Below are 18,633 nucleotides of genomic sequence, written 5' to 3'. Positions count from 1 at the left end.
TGTTTATTACAATTATAATTATTGTATAGGTATTTTACACTTACTTTACATTGCTCAGGTACCCATTTCCTTTATCATTCCAACCGTACCCCCATTAACATGTCTATCGAGGTGATGACATCGATCAAAGAACTGTCACTTACCGAGTGGTTTCCATGCCCGGAGATGGCACCTGTCTTTTCCATTCTCTTTGCTACATACTGCACGGCCATATCAGGCTCACTCTTGATATCCGGAGGAACATTGTGTCTTATGTATTGAATGACTGGGACAGGTTCAAGGTGTGGACTGATGACGGTACAGGAGATAATTATACTACACAGGAGCACTAGAAGAGTGAAATGCTTAAGCCCTTCAGCTATGGTTCTGCATGTGAGTTGATGGCTGCCGCTGAATTGTTCGGTTGTCGCTTTCAAGTGTACCGAAATGGCCAAATATTTTACACCTTTGGAGAACCGCCAATGCCTCTTAAACATCTTAGATTCACAGGTGACGATTTCAGTAGTGGACACTTTGATGTTTATGAATGTTTAAACTCTCAAAAGCTGGATGTGATTTTATCGATGAAACCGGTTGTGTGCTTACAACGCTTGAAAGTTGCCGAATGTCACTTCAATACAACAAATCCTGCAAATACTGTCGTAATTGAAACAAACCATGAAACTCAAACCGATTATGACAGCAGCAATCCAAGCTGTGAGATTTGAGACAAGATTACTGTTCACATGGCCAACTGTAAGTTGCATGCTCAAGAGTAAGCTCAGCGCACAGCTTGGTCATATTACAACCAGAGGGCCGTACTCACAATGTGGTATACAAAGAGATCCTTAACAAATAATTATTGGCATATTTTCCCTCAGTTTAAAAAGGTTTAATTTTCTTCTTAATAAAAATTTTAAGGCACTACTTCACCGCGGCGAAGCGCGGGTATTTTGCTATTGTAATATATTCACCAGCAAAGTCTAACACCCCGGAGACATTATTATCATTGAATTCTGAAAAAACATTTGATATGTTTGAATGGAACTACCTTTTCACTAATTTGGAGATATTTGGGTTTGGCCTGAACATTAGTGCATGGATCAAACTACTGTATACCAATCCAGAAGCTTCAGTTTGAATTAACAACATTAATTCAGAATACCATATTCACTCAGAACAGCGGTTCTCAACCTTTCTAGTGCCGCGACCCTTTAATACAATTTCCCATGCTGTGGCGACCCCAACCATAAAATTATTTTTGTTGCTACTTCATAATTGTAATTTTGCTACCGTTATGAATCGTAATGTAAATATCTGATATGCAGGATGTATTTTCATTGTTACAAATTGAACATAATTAAAGTGTAGTGATTAATAACAAAAACAATATGTAATTATATATTGTGAAATATTTATTTCTAATTACAAATAAATTACATTTTGTCTTTATGACTTACATTTATTTGTTTTTCTTCATTGTGTATTGAACTGTATTCACCGTATTCATGTTGTATACTTGTGTGAAAATCTGAAAAGCATGGCATAGCATGGGTAACAGTCTTAATATGACAACAGTAAACTACATTGTGTAACAAAGGTGCTATATAGGCACCTGACCCGACACAGAAAGACACGGAGGCACGTATAAAAACACCAAGACTTTATTTTTTCTTCACCCGTGGGCGCAGGTCTTCCCCGTGACCCACAGGCCATACACCGTCCCAAAGCACAAACACAATACCACAACACACTTTTCTTCCTCCACCACCACTCCTCCACAAGCGTAGTCCTCCTCCTCCCAACCCTGGCTCGTCGAGTGGTGGTGGCTGGCCCTTTTTATAACCCACCCGGAAGTGTTCCAGGTGCTTGACCACCTGGTTCTAATTGCACCTCCGGGTGGGGCTGAAGATTCGTCCAGCCAGGCTGCTGAGTCCATGCAGCTCCCCCTAGTGGCCATCCGAGACCCCAACCAAGCTGTGGAGGACTCCATCTCCCATGGAGCCCTGTGGGTGGTTGGGGAATCACCGTCAGCCAGGGAGGCTGCCACCAAGCGTCCCGGGGGAGGTACTGGACTGCCCATAGTGGCTCCCCCGGAACATAAGCAGCAGGGGCGTCCCTACCGGGCATGGGACTCGGCTGTCCTTCACAATTGCTGTAAAATTGTTGCGACAGTACTCGTTAAAAGCCAACGTCAGTGCGAAGGTCGAGGCTGCTTCTTTCTCACCAGTTTAGAAATTCTCGGGGCAGTCTTTGCAAGAGCACAACGAAGATCATCTTCTGCAACAAGTCTACTTCTGTATTTAGACTTGATAACCAACAAGCTGGAAAACCCTGTTTCGCAAAGATATGTTGTTGGAAATGGAAGAAGAAGATGCATTCCTGTGTGTAATACGTACTTCTTAGTATGTTGCCTCATATGTGCGCATGGCAGGCAGTTAAAGGGCTTGAATGAAAGTAATACCACGCCAGACTAGGGGGAGGCGATGTGTATTGACTCTTTCTCTCACTTCTCTGCAGACCAGTTAACGGAAATTCCTCCTGGCCCTGATGACCTCGCTTCTGTTTCCGACTCCAATTACGTTATTTCCTCTGGTCTGTCTTAAAACCGCCATCTTTTCCACAAGTAATCAGTTCAATTTTGGACTCGACCCTGTACACATCAGTGTGCTTAATCATCCATTTGCAGCCAGGAATAATATATGGGTGGCAGCCCCAAACCTTTTGTTTTCATGACTCCTTGTCTTGTCTTCGGCAATGTATATATCACTGGTTCTCAAACTGTGAGGCGGGCCCCTAGGGGGGCACGAAGTAACAAAAAAGGGGGCGCGAAGATGTGAGAAAAAGAAAACAAGATCGAAAATATGAAAAATCCATCTATTGAAACCAAAACAAATTAATTTAAACTACATTCTGATACTAGAAAAATAAATATAGAGTTAGATAAATGTCGATAAAAGTTAAGTAGGTATAATAAAATATGCATCTATGATATATCATTATTTAAAAAAGAACAAATTGGTATTAGTGGGCTCCTTTCAAAAAAATGTTACAGGGGCGCGATTAAAATTCTTATGAAAACTATGGTTACAAATATGTAAAGATTGAGCAACGCTGGTATATATATATATATATATATATAAATAGTCTTTATATCTCTGCTAATCTTGCGTTGTTTTTCAATTTCCATTTGTCACAATTTAAAAACGTGACTGTTACATTTTAAAATAGACAAGGTGAAAGGAATTGCCTTTGGTTTTTATGGCAGCCCCCTGTACGAGCGTATATTTGAATAGGGCTGCAAAGAAATGAAAATTGGTAGTACAGGTTGAGTCCAAAACAGAACTGAGTTGACAAGCGGAAGTTGATTGGTATTTGGTTGGCGGACGTGATGCCAGAGAGGCCGGACCAGGAAGTGATGTCATCGGGGCCGGAAACCGCAAGTGACGTCATCAGGTCCAGACAGAATCTCCTGTGTTTGGTTTGCAAGAATAAAAGAGAGAGGATTACTGCACCCGGCGACCCCCTGGCTTGGTGCGGAATGACCTTCTTTTGGTCCTTTTAGTTGCCTCCCATGCGCATGTGTGTGACAATCTTTCTACGTAATACGCCTCTCTGTCCGGGATTTTAAATCACATGTAGCTCGCAAACCGTTTGAACTATTGACCTGAAATTTGGTACTCATATACTACGTGACGTCTCACTATCCGCTTTCAGGGTGATGATTGACCTCCAAGGTTATTCCTCTTTTTATTTTTATTTTATTGTACTATCAGCTCTCGGCAGCGGCCATGTGGTGCATGTGTACGAGCGCCGTTCTCATTCCCTACCACCTTCGCCGTCACTTCCCCTACCTCTTCATATTTTAAATGATTCTTCAGGCAGATTGAAGACTTTAATGCCAGCTTAAGTGAACAATTAAGGAAAATTGCAACACAAACACTGACTTAATCAGTTTTAACGTGAAAAGATGCCAACGAAAGAAGAGAAGAAACAGGCTGCTAGTGTGGAGAACAGAAGAGCCGCTCAGAAAACATCAAGCGCATCAACCTCTGAGCAAACTAATGCTAAATGTACAGAGAAAGAGAATGAAAACTAGGAATGCTCAAGTCAAGTGGATTCACTGCACGTTATCATGCAGTACGCCGTAACTGGTAGAAAGATAATTACAAATAAATAGACAAATGCTTTGAGTGTTCCGAGGAGCACAGTCACCTCAATAATTGTGAAATGGAAGAAGTTTGGAATCGCCAGGACTCTTCCTAGAGTTGGTCATCTGGCCAAACTGAGTAACTGGGATAGAAGGGCCTTGGTTTGGAAGGTAACCAAGAACACCATTGTTCATTTTAACAGAGCTTCATTGGTCCTTTACTAAGATGAGAGAACATGAGGGAAGGACGATCACCTGAGTAGCACTCCATCATCTGGATATTTATGGTAAAGTGGTGGGACGGCAGCTACTCGTGAGTAAAAGGCGCATGACAGCCTGCTTATGTTTGCCAAGCCTGCATCTAAAGGACTCTGAGAGAATGAGGAAAAAGATTCTGTGGTCTGGTGAGACAAAAATTGGGCACATCTCTAAGCACTATGCCTGCTGAAGACCAGTTGCTGCTCACCTCCTGCCTAATACCAGGGACAGGGAGACTGGTAAGACGTGAGGGGAGGTCGAATGCAGCCAAACACAGGGAGGTCCTTGCCGTAGAGAGCACACGACCTCAGACTAGGTTGATGGGTCGCCTGTCATCTGACAATGATCTGAGCCGCACTGCCAAGACAACCCTGGCGTGGCTTTGGCACACGTCTCTGAGTGTCCTTGAGTGGCCACGTCAAAGCCCAGACTTAAACCCCATAGATCATCTGTGGGGAGACCTGAAGATGGCTGTTTACAGACACTTCACATCCACTTGAACAGAACCTGAGAGGATCTGCCAGGAAGAATGGGATGCACTGTCCAAATTCCGGTGCGCAAAGCTTGTAGAAACTTACCTAAGAAGACTCACAGCTGGAATTGCTGCCCAAGGGGCTTCTACAAAATACTGAATTAAGGCTCTGATTACTTACTTACTTTATATTCTATTCAACACAAATTCAAAGCTTTACCTTTCTAAGGTTGGCTCGTACAACAACAATCAGAATATTCACTCTTTTCGCTCAGAATTGAATTGTTAAGGTGAAGATTGGTCGGTGTGGTTTGCCAAAGTTTAAACGACAATGTTAAGCTTCAGCAGAGCCGATCTCACTGTGGTCACTGTCACTTGGCAGGAATCACGCAGAGGTCGATTTTTGTTCTCGTTTAGTTTAATCAAGAGAAACATCAGGACAAAGAATATAAAAAAACACCAGCAGACTCCGGTTTGCACATGTGAGGTTGTTAAATGTAAGGCCATTTGAAATGAATCACGGGCGCCTGCTGAGAGATGTTCATCACTACTTTATTTGCATCTGTTATGAAGGGCCAGTGAGACTGCAAGCAGTTTAAGGCGGCCTAGTTTAGCACACGGATGGCCTCAGCTATGGTAAAGTGATAAAATGGTGACCCTTTCTTTGACTTCCTTGATTCCTCCCTGAGTTTCTGCATTGAATTTCCATTTTTTATCACCTTAAATTGCACTGTCCTCTTTGCACTATAACTTTCCTCTCTATCAGTTATATTATTATCTCGGAAAACCTGCAGGCGACTGCAAAAGATTTGATTGGAACCGTTCAGGAATATTTTCCAAATTCAAAATTTTATTTTGCACACGTGCCACCAAAGGTAGATATAAAGGTTAGTAAAAGACTACAGGAGTTTAATCAAATTATTTGAAACTTTCTGTATTAGTGAACCCTTCAACTGTTCTTACCAGGACACAACAGTTTCTCACACTAGGAGCTATACAAGCACTGGTAAATTTCTGGATTGAACAGCTTAATAATATAATTTCTGACCAAAAAATGAAACCCTAATTTTAATTATAGTCTATCCCCTACCCCAACCACAATCCTGAACGTAAAGTTAGTCAAATTTCAACCATGATGTTAAGATCGTGGATTAGAGCCCTAAGGCTAAACAGACTCTCCTTGGGGGCCCTAATCTTAACCCTAATGTTATTCTTAACCCTAATATTAATTAAATAAATATCTGCTTTAGTATTTACCATAATTTATTATTTTAAAGGGGTTTTAAACTGCAATTTTAAGGTTTAAGCAGTAGGGGGTGCTTTAGTGAATTCACCTTACTGACTTAAAAATAGATGAGCATTATAACTCCCAAAGATTAAAATTATGTATTGAAATCAAGAAATGAAACAAAGTAATGTATAGGTTTCTCTAATAACCAAAAATGGAGGATGGTAATTGGCAGTGAAAAGTAAACTTTTACAGAAGGGACTAAGTGTGCCAGGCTAGTTAGGAGACCCGGGTTCGCTTCGCTTTGTGTGGAGTTTGCAGGTTCTCCACGTGTCTGCGTGGGTTTCCTCCCACAAACCAAAGACATGCAGGTTAGGTGCACTGGGGGTCCTAAATTACATAATATATATTATGATGTCAGTTTTGATGTCACTACACTGGTTGCCTGTGTCATTCAGGATTGACTTTAAAATTCTGCTTATGGTTTATAAAGCCTTAAATAATCTCGCCCCATCTTATATATCGGAATGTCTGACACCTTATATTCCAAATCGTAACCTCAGATCCTCAAATGAGTGTCTCCTTAGAATTCCAAGAACAAAACTTAAAAGAAATGGTGAGGCGGCCTTCTGCTGTTCTGCACCTAAAATCTGGAATAGCCTGCCAATAGGAATTTGCCAGGCTGATACAGTAGAGCACTTTAAAACACTGCTGAAAACACATTACTTTAACATGGCCTTCTCATAACTTCACTTTAACTTAATCCTGATACTCTGTAAGTTCAATTTCTTCATAATAACTATTCATGGTGGCTCTAAAATCCGTACTGACCCCTACTCTCTTTTTCTGTTTCTTTTTTCGGTTTCTTTGTAGTGGTGGTCTGCGCCACCTCCACCTACTCAAAGCTTCATGATGCTCCAACATTGATGGATGGATTAAAAGGCAGAAGTCTACGTGACCATTATCATCATCAAGTCCTTCCGTGAGAACCCTAAATCCAAAGAGGACTGTTTCATTTATGTTAGGAAGATTGCCCAGAGGGGGCTGGGTGGTCTCATGGACTGGAATCCCTACAGATTTTATTTTTTTCTCCAGCCGTCTGGAGTTTTTTTTTTGTTTTTTCTGTCCCCCCTGGCAATTGGACCTTACTCTTATTCGATGTTAATTAATGTTGACTTATTTTGTTTTCTTATTGTGTCTTTTATTTTTCTATTCTTTTATTATGTAAAGCACTTTGAGCTACTGTTTGTATGAAAATGTGCTATAGAAATAAATGTTGTTGTTGTTGTAAATTGTCCCTAGTGTGTGCTTGGTGTGTGGGTGTGTATGTGTGTGTGTGCCCTGCGGTGGGCTGGCACCCTACCCGGGGTTTGTTTCCTGCCTTGCGCCCTGTGCTGCCTGGGACTGGCTCCAGCAGACCCCCGTGACCCTGTGTTAGGATATAGCGGGTTGGACAATGATAAAAGAAGCCAGGCAAGTCAGTTGGGTGGAAGATGAAGGAACGAAGAGTATTGTGTGTCTGCTTATGTCACTTTTGCCTTTTTTGCAAGGTATATGTGTTAATAAACCTTTTATTTAAACCGAGATATGTGTTGGTGAAGTTGTGTTTGGGGTTTGGGGGGCTGCAACGACCCCTAGTGGTCACATCAGGAAGAGCATTTACCATCTATACTTGCAGATAAGTTCTCCCACATATAAGTCGAGACTTGATTTCACCGTATCATTTCTGGTATTTTCTAATGTCGGTCGTATAAGTCGAATGCGGTAAACTCACGCTATTGGTCCAAGAGATTATGATATGCTAATGCCCACCTGAGACAGTAGCCACGGAGCACACTGCCTTTTTGTATTGTGCCTACGTAACCACACGGTAATACCCGAACTATTCCAAAGCGACGTTTGCACTGTTTTGTGTTTTTCGTGTCTCACACCCTCATACACCTTTATCGTAAGAGCATCCCTTATCTACGATGGAGCGTTCGATCAGAAGAAAATATGAAGCTGGTTTAAAATTAAAAGTCATTGACATGAAATTTTCACCAGATGTTGGTAACAACCCCAGTAATCTACACATACAAAGAAATCAAAACAAATACATCCATAAATTAAGTTCTGTGTAATAACGTGGAATGACGCAGGGAATAAGTACATTTCATGTCAATAGCCCCATTAGAAATTTGTTTACTGAGAAAAACCGTTGACGCATTTAATAGTTATTTTCCCCGCTGTATAATATTTAAAGATTAACAGTTACTTTCTATAATACACGACTAGGTCTGTAACATTCCTTCCTGCCTGCTCTGTCTAATTTACCTGGGCTTAGGGTTAGGGTCGAGCTGAGCTACAGTACCTGACCATGTAGTAAGAATATGAGCTTTGAGGCATTTTGTTATGGCTGGGCGTGCACCGATACAGCGTGTTGCTGCACCCACCACATGGCGAACCACTTTTTACAGCAGCTGCAGTGCCAATCCTACCATCAGTGCCCACGTTTTCCCTGTAGGGCTGGGAGCAGGTTAACATCATACCCAGGACGGAGCACTTGAAGGTTTAAGGGCCTCGCTCAAGGTCTACATAATAAAGAGTATAAAGGGGAGAATAAGGCCACCTTAGGACCCCACCATGACAAAACAGGACTTTACATGTTCATTATATGTCTACCTGGGTTTTCTTCTTACAGTCCAAGAAGGTGCACATTCTAGGGCCTTGTGACTGTAACTGGTCTTAGTAAGAGTGACTGTCTCTGTGATGACTGGCAACACATTAAGCTTTTGTTCCTACCTCGCATTTCGAGAAGCTTAGGCCCAAGTGCTGAAAATGAAAGATGTACAGATGGTTGTTTTATGCTGTTCTGCACATATACTTACAGTATATTTGACTCGGACATATTTTCAAGAATGAAACATAACATGCCAACTGTTGGTAGGCACTGTTCTAGAACTGTAAGGAAGACAGAAGTTTCAGCGTAAGGTTTTTCATGGATCCTGTGAATGGCAGCTTGTTGCATGTTGATTAGCACAAGCGATTAAGGATTTTACTGTACTCTTTACACATGACAGTAATTGCCCTAAAAGAAACTTTTATATATTAATGGTAATGTATGAAAAGTGCGATTTGTTAAAATTTTAAATACTTGCAACTACTTTTGATGGACATGAACTGTCTCTGTGAACTTCAGCTTCAGTATAAGGCAATCTGTGAGAGACGCATTTGTGCGGTTACATGCTATGCAGTTTTTCATCCTCTCCCGATGGACTGGCTGTGTGGACACTGGCCCAGACACAGACAGGCAGACACAGTCATTTTTCCCACCACACGTTTATTTACACTATATGCAATGTCCAAAGTGCTCCACGAACCCCACAAGTCCCCAAAGTCCTGGCCACACAATGCCTTTCTTCAGACAGCCTCCTTCTCTCCTCTCCAGCTCAGTCCACTCCGCTCCCGACTCTCGCCATTGTGTGAATGGAGGCGGCCCCTTTAATAGCACCCAGATGTGCTCCAGGTGGGGTCCGGCAATCTTCCACGGACTCGCCCCCGTGTGGCGGAAGTGCCGGCTGCATCCCCGGAAGCACTCCGGGTGTCCCCTCTCTTCTTCCCCCCAGCACTTCCGGGTGTGGCGGAAGTGCTGAGGTCCAGGTCTCCAAAGGCATGGAGGCGCCCCCTGGCGGTGACCACGGGCCCTTTCAGGGTGGAGCTTCAAAGCTCTGTACCCGTGGCCCCCAAAGGAACCAGGGCCGTCGCCCCCAAATGGTCTGGGGAAGGCATAAGCCCTCCTCCGGTCTTCCTAGGCGTCCCGGCCGGGTGGCCACCCCAGCCATCTCCGACAGCTGTCAGTACCAGTCACCTCTTTCACTCCTGACCTGACATTTTGGTGTTTGTTTCCCAGTTTATAAACCTTATGTATTAATTTTTACTTTGGTTTTGTTTCCAACTTACTTTTCTTTTCCCTTGGGTTCTGTTTGCTTGCCATTCTTCACTGTAGGATTCTAGCCAAGCCACTCCACATGGTAGCTCACAAACTGTAAAAATGTTGAGCCCACTCGGATAAATAAGTTTAAATATGAAAAAGCAGACACCCCACCCCAAATAGTTTGCCTTTGCAGTGCTAATCCTAAGGAGTAAGTTATCTTTTCTTAATAAGGCCCAGTGTTGTTTCTGCACCCAGAGACAATGGGGCACAATCCTAAAAGATCTTGGGCAAAATAAGTAATCAGCTTCCCTCAATAGTTTACCGTATTTTCAAAATATTTATAATAACCCCTACCTTTTCGTTCTTAAGCATTTTTTCCAAAGATCTATCATATGGACAATGTAATCACTTATCTAGAAAAAGATTGGCTCTTATAGTATGTGAAATGATATTCACGCTGGGTGCATGTGCTGTGCTGTGGGGTTTGGCCAAGCGGCCCTGCAGTGTTCCCTATACCCTCGGGTGTGTGTGTGTGCGCACATACGCTACCCAAACTTAACAGATGGGGTTATTACCATTATTACAATTAAACACCAGTTGTTGTTGCTTTTTTTTAATCATAAATTTGCATTCCTGGTTTCAGCTCTTCCCATGCAGCACATGCCATCAAAGAAGTGTCAAAGTCCCATATTACCGTGTATAGTCGTGTATAAGTCGGGTCTTGAAACCCAAAAAATTGATCATCGACTTATACGCCCGTTCAAAAATACAAAACTTACATTTTTTTTTTACATCTTCTTGCCTCCTCCAATCTCGTACCAGTTTCCCAGACACATCCAATTTTGTTGCAGCAGCTCAGTTACCAATTTCTTTTGCTACTTCAACGACTTTTAACCCTTTCAGTCACCTTTGTCAAAAGGAGGAGTTGACGATGGCAATCGACTGTAAGTGGTGACAAAACCAACTGTTATGTTTTAGTTGGACTCTCCTTGCTAGAAGGAAAGTTAGATTCATTGGTCTGACCGAGATTCCCGCGCTCGCGTGAATAGCAAGGCGCAAACAACGGCAAAAATGGCACTGACATCTGGCGAGAGATCAAAGATGATGCGTAAAGCAAAATGCTCTGCGGATGACGTTTGCCTATTCTTATCTCTGAACTGGACTATGACTTGTCAGATTCCGATTTTGATACAAGTGATCGAAAATGAATGTAAGGTTCCAGCTTCAGCTGATTGGTGCCCAGCTCATTGTGGTACTGACAATGTTCACCAGGGAGGACTGCCACTTAACAATGACAAGAGGTAGAAACCAGATTGCAATGCACTGCGACCGTGACCGCCACACGAAGACAGCCTGGCATTAAGCCTGCTGCACATTCTTGGCAAATTGGCAGCCACAGCATGCAGCAAAGACGTTTTATGTTGATTTCTGTGTGAAACCATTGCTTTTCAGAAACTGCCATTGGGAAAAATAAAAAGCCCTCACAGAGTTAATTTAAAACCAGCTTCATATTTTCTTCTGATCAAACACTCCATCGTAGATAAGGGATGCTCTTACGATAAAGGTGTATGAGGCTGTGAGATAAAAAAAAAAACACAAATCAGTGCAAAGGTCGCTTCGGAATAGTTCAGGTATTACTTTGTGGTCACGTAGGCACAATACATAGAAAAAAAGGCCGTGTGCTCTGTGGTTACTCTCTCAGGTGGGTGTTAGCATATCGTAATCTCCTGTACCAATAGTGTGAGTTTACCGCATTCGACTTATATGACCGACATTATAAAATACCAGAAATCAAACCCCGACTTACAGTGCATCCGGAAAGTATTCACAGCGCATCACTTTTTCCACATTTTCTTATGTCGCAGCCTTATTCCAAAATGGATTAAATTCATTTTTTCCTCAGAATTCTACACACAACACCCCATAATGACAACGTGAAAAAAGTTTACTTGAGGTTTTTGCAAATTTATTAAAAATAAAAAAAACTGAGAAATCACATGTACATGAGTATTCACAGCCTTTGCTCAATACTTTGTCGATGCACCTTTGGCAGCAATTACAGGCTCAAGTCTTTTTGAATATGATGCCACAAGCTTGGCACACCTATCCTTGGCCAGTTTCGCCCGTTCCTCTATGCAGCACCTCTCAAGCTCCATCAGGATGGATGGGAAGCGTCGGTGCACAGCCATTTTAAGATCTCTCCAGAGATGTTCAATCGGATTCAAGTCTGGGCTCTGGCTTGGCCACTTAAGGACATTCACAGAGTTGTCCTGAAGCCACTCCTTTGATATCTTGGCTGTGTGCTTAGGGTTGTTGTCCTGCTGAAAGATGAACCATCGCCCCAGTCTGAGGTCAGGCTCTGGAGCAGGTTTTCATCCAGGATGTCTCTGTACATTGCTGCAGTCATCTTTCCCTTTATCCTGACTAGTCTCCCAGTTCCTGCTGCTGAAAAACATTCACACAACATGATGCTGCCACCACCATGCTTCACTGTAGGGATGGTATTGGCCTGGTGATGAGTGGTGCCTGGTTTTCTCCAAACGTGACGCCTGGCATTCACACCAAAGAGTTCAATCTTTGTCTCATCAGACCAGAGAATTTTGTTTCTCATGCTCTGAGAGTCCTTCAGGTGCCTTTTAGCAAACTCCAGGCGGGCTGCCATGTGCCTTTTACTAAGGAGTGGCTTCCGTCTGGCCACTCTACCATTCAGGCCTGATTGGTGGATTGCTGCAGAGATGGTTGTCCTTCTGGTAGGTTCTTCTCTCTCCACAGAGGACCTATGGAGCTCTGACAGATAGACCATCGGGTTCTTGGTCACCTCCCTGACTAAGGCCCTTCTCCCCCGATCGCTTAGTTTAGATGGCCGATCAGCTCTAGGAAGAGTCCTGGTGGTTTCAAACTTCTTCCACTTAATGATGATGGAGGCCACTGTGCTCATTGGGACCTTCAAAGCAGCAGAAATTTTTTCTGTAACTTTCCCCAGATTTGTGCCTCGAGACAATCCTGTCTCGGAGGTCTACAGACAATTCCTTTGACTTCATGCTTGGTTTGTGCTCTGACATGAACTGTCAACTGTGGGACCTTCTATAGACAGGTGTGTGCCTTTCCAAATCATGTCCAATCAACTGGATTTACCACAGGTGGGCTCCAATTAAGCTGCAGAAACATCTCAAGGATGATCAGGGGAAACAGGATGCACCTGAGCTCAATTTGGAGCTTCATGGCAAAGGCTGTGAATACTTATGTACATGTGCTTTCTCAATTTTTTTATTTTAATAAATTTGCAAAAACCTCAAGTAAACTTTTTTCATGTTGTCATTATGGGGTGTTGTGTGTAGAATTCTGAGGAAAAAAAATGAATTTAATTCATTTTGGAATAAGGCTGTAACATAACAATGTGGAAAAAATGATGTGCTGTATCTGCAGGAGAACTTAAATACATGGTACACGATATTTGCTCTGGTAAAAGACATTATGCTGCTTCTTGATTTTCACTTTGTAGAAAAGAAGCCAGAAGTGTGATGCTCCTGTTTCAAAGATGTGCAGAATCCTAATGTGAAAAGAATAGATATGCGTGTAGAAAACTGTGGCTCCCACTGTACTCACTGTTTAAATCTATTCGGATATATTTTGTCACATGATGACGATGCCTAGTCATGACAGACCAGAAACCAGTTGTCTAATTGATGTTTAATTAATGAACTGGCACAATTCACTAATCTTTCACAAACGTACAACGGATATGAGGTGAGGCGAGTTAATGTCTCCATACACACACTTCGCTCAAAAGGTTTACAACACCTCCGTTTTTCCAGTTTTTCTTGAAATTTAATCAGTTGCCTGATTAAACTAAACTGGTCTTCTGACTGGGTTGTGACTTTGGGTCTGACAGATCAGAGTCTCTTCCAGTTGCCAGCTGTCTTTGGATTGTGAAGGACACCATTGTACTCACCGACACTTTGACTTTTTTTTTTTTTTCAGTTTCTCTATGCCAGTGGTTCTCAAAATGTGAGGCGGGCCCCCTTAGGGGGGTGCGAAGTAAGAAAAAAAGAAAACAAGAATCAAAAATATGAAAAATACATCTATTGAAAACAAAACATATTAACTTAAACTACATTCTTATACTAGACAAAATAAATATAGAGTTAGATGAATCTCGATAAAAGTTAAGTAGGTATAATAAAATATGCATCTATGATATATCATTATTTAAAAAAGAACAAATTGGTATTAGTGGGCTCCTTTCAAAAAAACGTTAGGGGGGCGCAAATACTTAAAGGCTGAGAAACGCCACTCTAAATGAAAGGCCCACACGTGCGAGTAGGAGACAACTAAAGGGCCTGAATAATAGGAATTCCACATCCGGAGTGCACTAACTGTCTTTCTCGATCCCTTGCAGACTATTCTTGGGAAATCCTGCAGGGTTCAGGCACCTTTGATGACATCACTGACAATTCCTCCTCTGATGACTTCACTGCCATTCCCACCTTTGATGAAGTCACGTCCGGTCCCACCCCTGTCACTTCCTACACTGGCCTTTAAAACGGCCATCTTGTCTCAACACTGGCAGTTCAGTTGTGGACTCCGATCTGTAAAGATCTGTGTGCTAAATCCTAATCATTTGCAGCCAGGACATAATATACGAGAGGCTGCCTCAAACCTTCTTGATGTCTCATAGTGATTTTTGTGGCAAAGGGTGATAACGCTCTGTCTCAATTCATTTCTTCATTGCTGTTTTCTTTCCATTATCACTTGTGAGATAGTCATCCTGGCCAATACCCCCAGGCCGCCAGGTGGAGCCATCCCAGCATCATGGAGGAGCCCCAAATTCCAGCAGGGACTCATGGGACTTGGAGTATAACAATACAACCATGCTGGATAAGATGGGGACCACCAGGAGACGCTGTAGGGAGGCCCAGAGACAATGGTTTTCACTACAACCCGGAAGTACGTCATAGTCATGGGGATGGAAGGACTGACATACTTCCAGGATGAAGAAAAAGAGAACTTTTCATCTAACCCGGAAGTGCTGGGGAATCATGGACTGAGGGATGAAACACTTCCGGGTTAAGGGGTATAAAGGACTATGGGAAACCCCAGACGGGTGAGATGAGCTGGGTGGCAGCGCGTCTGGGAGAGAGGAGGATTATTGATTATTGTGAATTATTGTGGATTATTGAGGTATTATCAGTGTATTGTGGCATAGTGGTGCTTTGTGCACATCTATATAATAAAAGCCCAGCGCGGTGTCCGGGTCCGCGTTCCTTTTGGCTGTATAGCCGCCCCGTAGAAAAGCCCCAGTCCGTCCCCTCTCAGAATTCCTGCTTACCCCCCTCTGTTCTTTCCCTTTGCTTTTATTTTTCCTGTTCCCGAAAATCTTTTCAAAACAAAAGTAAAGAAATAGACAGAGCGTCACATTAACGTCTTCTCCCCTCTGCCCATTAAATAACCAATAAAATGCAATAAAAAAATCACGAAAGAAACAGAAACCACAACCTACCCTTACAGCGTCCACTGCGCTGCTGGAGTTACAGCCAAACACGTGGTGTATGCAGGTTATGAGGTGTGCCCGTACTACAACAGATTATATTGTTCATATACTATTAACTATTTACAGGGATCAACTCTTTTGGGGAAGTTCATAACAAAAAAAAAAAATTAAATTATAAATAACATGTTCACTTGAGTATTTCGAGCCCTGTGTCTGAGTCGGATGGTTCCCCTGGTCACCAATTCGTGTGTTTCACTATGCCCACTATGCCTTTCCGTCTTCAGCTACCCATGTGCACTTGTACGGAGGAGACCTTACGGAACAATGGCGAAACGAAACGCAACTAAACCTGCTGCTGCGAGAGATGACACATTACAACATGATCACGAAGCAAAGAGGCAAAGGCGTGACAGTCGCTTGCAAGAAACGGACACTCAGCATTCACACAGATTAGCTCAACGACGCGTCTCTGCCGCACAAAGAAAGGCAACTGAAACCCCTACAGAAAGAGAAGACAGATTACGCCGTGATCGCGAAAGAAAGAGGTAAAAGCGTGTCAATGAGACACCCGACGAGAGGTCCTTACGATCGAGTCCTTCAACTGTGGTCATCCAACGCAGAGCGTAGCGCGCGGCAAGTTGCTAGTTATTATCATAATAAATAATAATTCTGGACTTCTACGTGGCGTCTGACGAGTGGTCTGAGGGTTCAAGGGGTCAAGAGTGCCCCAATCAGCTCCGTGTATGACTTTATTAGAATTTCCCCTTAAGATTAATAAAGTATCTATCTATATATCTATTATATAGTGCCTTTTCTATCTATCTATCTATCTATCCATTATATAGTGCCTTTTCTATCTATCTATCTATCTATTATAGTGCCTTTTCTATCTATCTATTATATAGTGCCTTTTCTATCTATCTATTATATAGTGCCTTTCCTATCTATCTATCTATCTATTATATAGTGCCTTTCCTATCTATCTATCTATTATATAGTGCCTTTTCTATCCATCTATCTATCTATCTATTATATAGTGCCTTTCCTATCTATCTATCTATCTATCTATTATATAGTGCCTTTCCTATCTATCTATCCATTATATAGTGCCTTTCCTATCTATCTATCTATCCATTATATAGTGCCTTTTCTATCTATCTATCTATCTGTCACACACTAGAATGTATAACTTTCTACAGTGTAATATTGTCCAAGCAGTACTTCAGAGGGCGTAGTAACACAGTCTGTTCCAGCTCTCCCTTAAGACAGACAGAGGGTTTTTAAGTAATCAACAGAAGTTGGGACACCTGTGCAAATTGTTGCAAGGCTTCATTTACTTGAATTGCTGCAGAACATCTGTATGTTGCAACCTATTAGTTGTTCCCTGAAGAAGGCCCATTTGTAATATTCTGATAATTCCTTTTTTGAGTTTTTGCTAACCTAAACTTTAAATTAAACCTTTGGCAGCTTACTCCTTGCCTTTTCACCATTTTAGGTCATTCATTCCATTTCAACTGATTACATTTGAGGTGTTTGAAATGCTTTGACCGGTAGTGTACAGGAAAATTCTGGTATTGCCACAACAGAATTTTAAATTCCCGAAACACCGCAGATAAAGCCAGTGGTTAATGAACCTTTCAGGAACTTGACAGCCTTATTTTTGCACCATGCAGTTTGACTTCCTTCCAGTCTGGAGTGTGCAATTGACTTCAAATGGTATTTGGGTTCAGTACAATCACCCTGCACATAAATCTACACTTGTCATCAAGTCTTCCAAAACCTGGCATAAAGATCGAAGAGCTCCTCACTAGGCAATTAATCAGCGTTTTTTGTTTATTTCATCTAAATAATAATTACATTCTTATTAGGCACTGATGGGAAGTGCACTTGGCTGATCACTTCCTCGACATCATGTTAATAGCAGTTTAATGTGGAGAAAGAAAAAAATAGCCTGTGGCTGTATTAATCATGAAAAACCAAAAGTGTTTTCTTCTTGGATATCTGTAGATACTTCTAAACTTTATTTTAAGCAGTTTGCATGCTCATCTGGCAGCTGTACTGTATAACATCAGTCCTGTGAGTTTGCAGGGGTTCAGTCAGACCATAACTGATATGCGACACCTTCAGTGGTATATAAAGAGGGCACAACTCTTACATTAGCACTGACTGGCACTGCTGCTAGAAGGCCGTAATGATCCAAACAGAGAGCAGGAATACAACGAATAGACTTTTTGTTTCTGATGATTACGGCACAGACAGCAGGCTTTGTACCTGATGAATGAAACTCGACTATCGTCTGCTTGTATAAATTACCCCTTCCCACTGTGGCCAATAGAGGGCGCGCCAGCCACCCCAACCCGACACAGACAGACGCAGAAGGCACAACTTCAAAGCACACACGCTTTACTTCTCTTTTTCCCTTGTGGGAAACATCTACCCATCTCCCATATGCACAACACAACTCTCCCTTCTTCTCTTTCTCTTTTCCTTCTCCTCCATTCCTCCAGGCAAGCTTCGTCTCCCCTCCTCCTGACTCTGGCTCCCTTTATAATGTCCCCAGAAGTGCTCCAGGTGCTCATTGCCCTGCTTCTGGCAGGACTTGTGTGTGTTGCTGAAGAGCTGCTCTCCAGGGCTTAGCAGCCTCTGCAGCACCCCCTGGCGGTGCCCACAGATCCCAACAGGGCTGTATGCCAACTCCAACTCCCATGGAGCCCTGCAGGAGTCCAAGGCACCGCTGCCTCCCAGGCGGGCTGCCACCTAGCGCTCTAACCACGCTTCCTCCTCTGGTCTTTCCAGCATGGGGGTGTCCCGGCTGGGCAAGGGCTCCAGCCACCCGCTGCACCATCTTTTTTGTTTTCATTTTCACAAGGGAGGAACAGCATCCTTCATCTCCAGAAGTGATCGCCCCCCAGCATATCTGAATGACCAAACTCTCCCAGAAATAAAAGATATTTCCTTAAAGCCAGAAAAAAAAAAAACAGAAATAAAATAGTTATCAGTTTTGATGACCCACCATAGATTATATCAAAACATTATTTTTTAAATATATTGTCAGATTTTCATTATTCATAACACTAAATATAAGAGGACTGAACAAGAGAAGCAAAACACTGAAGTACAAAAGCATATCCAGCTACTCTGA

Source organism: Polypterus senegalus, chromosome 16 (genome assembly GCF_016835505.1).
Source record: "Polypterus senegalus isolate Bchr_013 chromosome 16, ASM1683550v1, whole genome shotgun sequence".
NCBI classification, from domain to species: domain Eukaryota; kingdom Metazoa; phylum Chordata; class Cladistia; order Polypteriformes; family Polypteridae; genus Polypterus; species Polypterus senegalus.
The sequence above is the reverse complement of the archived record's forward strand: the minus strand, read 5'-3'. Positions refer to the sequence as shown.